Below are 7,651 nucleotides of genomic sequence, written 5' to 3'. Positions count from 1 at the left end.
TATATATATTAATACACTAAAAAATAATAGAATAATGTTTCAGTAACGTATTGTTGTATGATTTTCAGGTTTTGATGACAGATCATATGATGATAAGAGACAGAGTACAAAGACAATAGAAAATACTGCATCAAACAATCACTACAATGTAGAAAAGAAAGATTTTCGTAAGTATAATTTTTGTTGAACTAAGATTTACACAAAAAATTTATAAGTGGCTATCTTGGGTTTATAACTGAGTATATCTATATTTTGGATATCTATGGCTACGTTCAGCAGAAAAGCAGCTTAGTGAGCACTCAGTGAGCTGCTTTTGTTTCGCTGAACACAGCCTATCTATCTGAAAATGGTATAAATAATATATATAATAGTTACATTGTTTCATTAGTTTTAGATCCACCACCAGTTGTTAGTTCTGGCTACATTAGACCCGGTGGGTCTAGGAATTATCAAACAGAAGAAGAAGAAGAAGACGACCCAGTATATATTGAAAGTAATGAACGAGATTATGAAGATAATGATGTTCTATTAAGTCCGAGCTTCACCTCTAATAAAGGTTAGTATACAATTAATTTTTATTTTACTTTTTATTTTACAATTATACATAAATTTATATATTGCACAATGGGAAGCATTAATAAATTCCGTTCTCGGTGTAGATAAGCGCATTATTTCTACCTCCCAGACAATTGCGAGCCTAGAAATAGTGCAAAAAAGCAGCAGGCCTGTTCTAAGACAACAATTTGTATTTATTCTGTCCTATATAAATTACGCGAATATTATGTGACTATGAGAGAAACTTGAGGGGAAAAAAAAGCTCTTCTAAATTTACATAAAAGTTTATACTGAAAAGAATGTTTTATTAAATACCTAACATAAAGAATAGAAGGGAAATGAATGATTCTCAAGATCATCTCTGTTGGCTCGTATCATATCTCAAAACGGATTTCTCTTGAATTATCAACAGAAACGAGAGTATAGATGGACTTTAGAATCTCTAAGGGCCAAAGCACATATGACAGTCGTAGTCGTGGACGTAAGTAACGCCGCACAAGCTTCGGCGTATCCTGATCTTCAGGTCGGGGACTACGACCATCGTATATCGCTACGCCATGTTATGTGCTTTGGCCCTAAATATGTACCTTCATTATAAAATAACTTCACAGTTATACAAATATCTGAAGACGCGATAGCGCCATGTAACGACACAATATTTCATGTGACTTAACATGATGTTCATTTTAAAACTACGGCACACTATGCACTGTCGTGATGCGCAAGTTGCTGCAATGTGCACAACAATTATACAATAAATTGGCTCTCTTACGTGAAATATAAACGTAAAATTCAAAATTTTATAAAGCCTACAGCCTACATAATAAGAAATTTATTTTCTTTTGTTTCGAAAATTTAATTTATCACATGTTGCTTTATAGTTTATAATATACATATTATATAATATATATATATCAATTTTTATTTTTCAAAAAATGTATATATATATAGATATATATAAACATATATGTATATACTCTTCCATTTAGTTCTTTTTTACGGCTCCAATTAAATATTAATTAATATTTAAATATTAACTCTTTGTTCTCTCTAAATTAAGCAAACTAATTAATGCTTTTGTCTATATTGGTCCGCTGTATGCGTTTAGTATCGTTATTGAAACTTCTGATTCGTGAAAGGGCTGATATTAATTTGAACTATCGGAACTTGCCTCAATCAGGCATACTGAAATTTGCTCCAGCTAAATAAGCCTTCTCTGCTGTACTGTGTTTGCAACACATTATTTATCTTGAGGTCATATTGTAATATTCCCAAACTAATATAAACCACGTGTTAGGCTCGTTATACACGTAGTGGACACGAGAACAGCACAGAAATACCAATCGTTGCAGCGGCCGATATAAGTCGATATTTTGTTCTTGCGAAACTCATGCCGAAGTTTCCATTGATCGAGTTGACCATGCTCGCGGCTAATATAAATTTGTATGCGATGGCCTCCATCCATCACGCGGAAGCTGGATAGTCGGAACAAGTTTACACGCATCGAACCATTGATACGCGCGCTGCCATATTACTCTCGCGAAGCTGATACCGGATCGTATCATCGGTCCATACGCTTTACCTGTGTTATGTAAATTCGCGCGCGGTGGACTTTACCCGTCGTCGACGCGCGTGGACCGGACAGCCGGGCCGAGTTTACACGCGTTGTATTGCGAGTTAGTATGTAAAGTTAAGGCACGAGATGCATTACGGGGTTAATCCGCGGTTATACGCCGGACCGAAGCTCACCGGGGAGTTTCGCTGTCCAATCGCTTTCGAGGCAGCGCCACTCTGATTTGGAGTTTTGGAGAGCGGACTCGAAAATCCCCGAGGCGATGCACGGGGATTGCTATTTCAGCGCTTCCGTCGCTAAACCGATTGTATGTCTCCGATCCAAACTTTTCGCACGCGGTCATGTTCAATCCGGTCAAATCCGGTCACCTGTATATGCGTCTTCAAATATGCGCTCAGAGAGAGGATACGCGCACTATTAAAACAGCACGGTGCGCATAATGCGAACTGAACAGCATAATGACGGCGCACTTCATCCCATCGATTCTGAGGAAACATATACGTTTCGCAATATCTCGTGTTGCTAAATTTGAATACTGAAAATTTGTCTTGGTACAATTCCTAAGTATCTTTTTATACTATTTTGTATAATCAGAGTATTTATATATGTATAAGATTCTTTTTTAAAAATCGCTTATATATTTCAATATATTGATTTTAATGGGAAGTAACTTTTAAATGTTAAATATTAAAACGTATGTCGCGTCGATATTGGTTGCAAAAGGAGTATTATTCGATGAGACGTTGAAGAACATCTAATATCCTCTGAAAGACATTTTTTAGCCTCTATATTTTTCTAAAGAAATAACGAGCTTTGCGTACCTATAAGGCGACGCGTATATCGATACAATCAAGCGCGTTATTCGCGCTTCGAACTTATTTGCCTTTTGCTGATGGCTGGCATACAAGTATACTTCACATCCGAATTCCATCCTCCTCATCCATATTCAGCGATCAAACGACAAACGTGAAAAGACGAAAATACCTCTAAGTCGCGCAAGAACGAATAAAGTCGTCTGAGATGTTGCAAGCATCCTCAAAAGCAGACACGATCTATCTATATCCCGTCGGCTTCACCATCAAGTTTTCCCCCCTATCCTTCCCTCCCTACGCATATCGCATAGATTTTCCTTTCATCCGTGTATTACCAGCACACTCTTGCAAGTCTCACCATTACTGGAAAATGATTTAATAATGCTCTTTGACGGATTTGAAATTAGAATTTTTCAAGCGCGTAAAATTAAAGGAACGCTAAATTATACAGATATTTATTACCTCCGACTCAGTTTAAGAAACTGAGAAATATAACGCGATACAATCTTATAAATTGGAAATTTTGTACGAATATTTGTATAATCGATCAATGTATATAACGTGATGAAGTAATCTTTCATATATATTTCGGAAAGGAAATTATAGGCTGTAGCGAATTAAGGAACGCATATTTTAGGAGCAAATATTTGCCTCCGGCCTGCTCGTTTTAATTTCGGACTACCGGCTATATGCTTGTACATAGGATAACCATGCTCCGGAATTGTCTGATATAAACCTTTTGTTATTACAATTTCGAAAATAATCGCGAGATAAATCTTCGGTGGCGATAAAGAAAATTAATAACAGCAATTAAAGCAAGACGTGAAGATGCCGCGTAACGAAGTTGGAACTCTGCGCCAAAAGAAGCACAAAATGGAAAATAGATCGTATTCATTTCGAGGATACTTGGGATGTCCATTTCTGTCGTTCAAAGACAAATATCTGAGCTATAATAACCCATAAATTCCCAACCGGCTCGAAGTTTTCTTATTGCAACAGTCTCGAGTGTAAAATTGTTTTCTTCCGAAGATACTCTGACGTTAAAATTTGAAGAATTGACATCGATATTTCACGCGACATAGCACCTATATGACGGGCTTCAGAAACACGCGTAAATGTTGTTTTAATATCTCTCCGCAAAGGATATACCTCGCGTATATTCCGTTAACATCGATCTCGATCTCTCGATTGCTCGTCTGACGAATAACGACACAACGGAAGGCATGATTACGAATTAAAGATGTGTGCGATATCGAAAAAAAAAAAATGACCATCGACGTTAGCGGAAAAGAAAGAAATATCTGGTCGACTACGTGGAACGCAGCACGCATTGAAGGAAACCGGAACTGTACGGTGTGAGTAAAAGCAGATTAAAAAAAAAAAAAAAAAAAGAGAGAACAAAGAAAGAGAACGCAGACGGCATTCCGAATGGGTCGCGGAATGGAATATAGATCATACGCGGCGCACTTTGAGGAAAGTATCGTGAACGAGTAACGCTCGCCTTCGCCGCCGCAGCATCCGTTCTTTCCACTCGTTTCCTCGGCAATCGCTGAATATGGATGAAGCACGGTCGCACTCGGCAGGTGAATGCGCGAGCTTAAAGTATTTTGCGACGCAGATACTCTTTCGATCTTCCCTTTTCTATGAATTTCTTGAATGTGGAATAATATTGTTGCCTTGACATTAAAATAAAAAAATCACTCACCGGCCGATGCGCAACAGCGGAGTTGTAGTACTACGTTGATCAGATAACTTATCTGAAACATACAAATATTTTTACATTAAAACATTTTAAACATTGCGGTGTCCAAGATAATCGATATTTGTATTGTACGAGTAATGAATTAATTATTCGAGTATAATGTAAGGGCAAATAACGTCGCGCTTTAGAAACTGCAATGGCGGAATCCGCCACAGGACAGCAAAATAATAAACGAATATTACTGACCTTACGATCGTTCCGCCGTTGCCCGATGACTCTCAGGCCCCCTCCTCCTCTCCGTGGTCCTTCACCGATGTCGCATCTCCGTCGACGCACTCACTCGCGACATTCACGAGCGAAAATCGACGATATCGTCGCTCATGATCGCGCGATACTTTGCACGGCACTCCCGGTATTAATCTCGCGACGTGGCGCTTACTTAATTACACGACGACGGACGACGGAAGAATTACGTCGAACATGCTACGAACGAAGCTATACTATCTGCTCGACGCCCTTTACTCGATTTAGCATCCGCTCGTGTCCCTTATCCGTGTTCCGAAATCGACGACAATTTCATTCTGAAACCGCGCGACACGATGACGACGCGAGACGCGAGGCGAGTCCGGAGTCGCGAGTCAGGTTAACGATTGCAAAAAACGGCGCGGCGGTCGCATTCACGAGCGCGATTACTCGCGTCAAACGAAACGAAGCCTTGCGTACTTACAGGACAGAGGAGGCGAGGCACAATACTCGACACCTCCGATGTAAAGTCGTCTCGATCGTGGGTCGACATTACACACCGATCGAAGCTGATCAAAGGATCTACGCCGCGTCGCGACATCGCAGCCGTATCGCGCAATGTCCAGATGGGAAATGGGAACTGTCCCCACTCCTCCCCCCCCAGTCCCCACCGCCATCCCATACATTCCTTCGCACGGCGCGGCGTACTTGCCGAATACGAATATACTACGCGCGCGATAACGAAAACACGCGATTGGCCAAAATAATAGGTCTGTTCGTTTCCACTGCACTTCTGTTCTTGGAAACTCTTTTACAGTATTCGCATTAGAAAACGTATACATTTTTCAATGCACAGAATAACACTTGACAACATGGAAATATATATAATCTTTTTATAAATATTAGATAAAAATATGCAAAGCGTACAGGAAGCAGTTGTGCTCAATCGATTATAGTCAGACAACTCACGTTAAAGTCGTTCAAATATCATTAAAATATTACCTTTTTAAAAAAATTTAAAAATTGCCAAGTGCACGCGCAATATATAAAAATCTATTATATATTAAAAATATTTGTTATATAAAAAAAATATAAAATATTTATTAGCACAAATTAACAACGAATTTCTGATATGCTTCTTGCAATGGAAGTATCAGCTTTAAATTTTGAATTAACAAATAAGAATGTCTATAGATTATGGAACATCAAGTAGGGGTCTGGCGTAATCTATATATAAACGTGCCCCAAAATACTGTGAATGCAAGAGCTTGATCCTAATCATAGTCGAGGCTTAACTGTGCAAAAGGATTCGAGTTAACATTCATAATCCACCGGAGTTGCATTTAGCTAGTGTCATTAGCCTAAATGCATCAGCGATGCAGAGAGCCGTGTTTAGAGCTTGTGCGTACAGCTCTTTGTTATTAAGAAAATCATACCACTAGACTACTAATTAGAGCTATCAATTAAATGAGAAAATACATTAATTAATATTTTACTTATAGTATCTATTTATTCGTCCGTGTTATATCTTTCAATAAAAATTTCATTATCATCTAGCTTTATAATATCTCATAAAAATTTTAATCCAACCTCTAAGTTCTTAAATAAAAATAAACGTAACGTAATCGTCGAGACCATCTGTTCGCACAGTTTTCCAATAAAGTCGATCTCGGAATACACGCGACCTGCATTGCCGCACTATCGAAGGTCTCCCGCGTTTGCTGCTCGTAACGATTACGTCTTTATTAACCACAGAAACCGGCTGAAACAACCGGAAACGCTGCCCGCCAGCGACTCTAATTAGCGCCACTACAGCGAATTACCGGCGTCCGGAAATTCGCCACTAAAACGCGCCCAGAAATACACGGAACGGCACTTTTCCGAGAAGTCCCGAAACGCCCGCAGCAGTGATAGACCGACATCGCGTTCAGCAACAAAAAATCATCCCCGACAACTCGTGGCGATCGCACAGTGTTCTTCTCGTTCTTTTTGTCACGTTCGCGCCTTGTGATTAAGTATCTTCCAATCCCTCCATATCGCGACTGCTTTTTACGTAATAGCGCGTAAATTAATGATAATGAATTTTTGTCTGTTAATTACATTATTTATGTTTCCACAAAACAGAATCGTTAAGTATGAATAGAATCGATTGATGTGTAATAATGAATGGACATTTTAGATACAAAATTGTATAAAAAGTTTTAGTATTAAACACCCCCGCGAGAGAGAAAACCAATTGGAGAACGAATTTTGTTAAGTTATTTTAAATTTACAATCAAACCTAGAAGAAGCAATAAATGTGATGCGCAAACGTCGGAGGAATATATAGTAGGTATACATTGCAGTTTATATTGTATTATAGCAGATTTAATACAATTTAATACCAGCAGACAATTACTATATGTGAAAGTTGTGTTCTCGACCTCGACATAAGTGAAATTGATTCGATATTACGCAACTTGGAAGGAAATGAGATGCCATGAGTGGCACGGCCTATAACTAAGCTTGATCGATGGCTGTATTACAACCTGGTCCTTTGGTACATGAGGCACTTGCGCGTCACCAGATTGCCTAATCTCTCACTGTGAATTCGCGCCTCTCGTGACTAATGCCAGTAGCCAATTCAGTTTCGTGGAATCGCGGCTAATTACAATTTTACGGGACTAGATATATATTACCATGCCGCGCAAGTGGATTTCGTTAGACGTGCCAGACAAATGGAATATTAATCGGAAATACGTGCGCTTCCGTCCGGCATCGCGAGGC

General features: G+C 39.0%; 1 long non-coding RNA gene across 1 annotated transcript; it reads left to right on the top strand.

The window, feature by feature from the left end:
• On the top strand, positions 1-1,406 carry LOC143899246 (uncharacterized). The gene is made up of 3 exons (XR_013257438.1): positions 1-167; positions 389-556; positions 660-1,406. It is a non-coding gene; the product is annotated as an uncharacterized LOC143899246 (long non-coding RNA).
• Positions 1,407-7,651: the final 6,245 nt, after the last annotated feature.

This window comes from Temnothorax americanus, unplaced genomic scaffold (genome assembly GCF_048541705.1).
Source record: "Temnothorax americanus isolate GAGA-0224 unplaced genomic scaffold, ASM4854170v1 Scaffold26, whole genome shotgun sequence".
Classification (NCBI taxonomy): Eukaryota; Metazoa; Arthropoda; class Insecta; order Hymenoptera; family Formicidae; genus Temnothorax; species Temnothorax americanus.
This window is presented reverse-complemented; position numbering and strand designations above follow the sequence as displayed.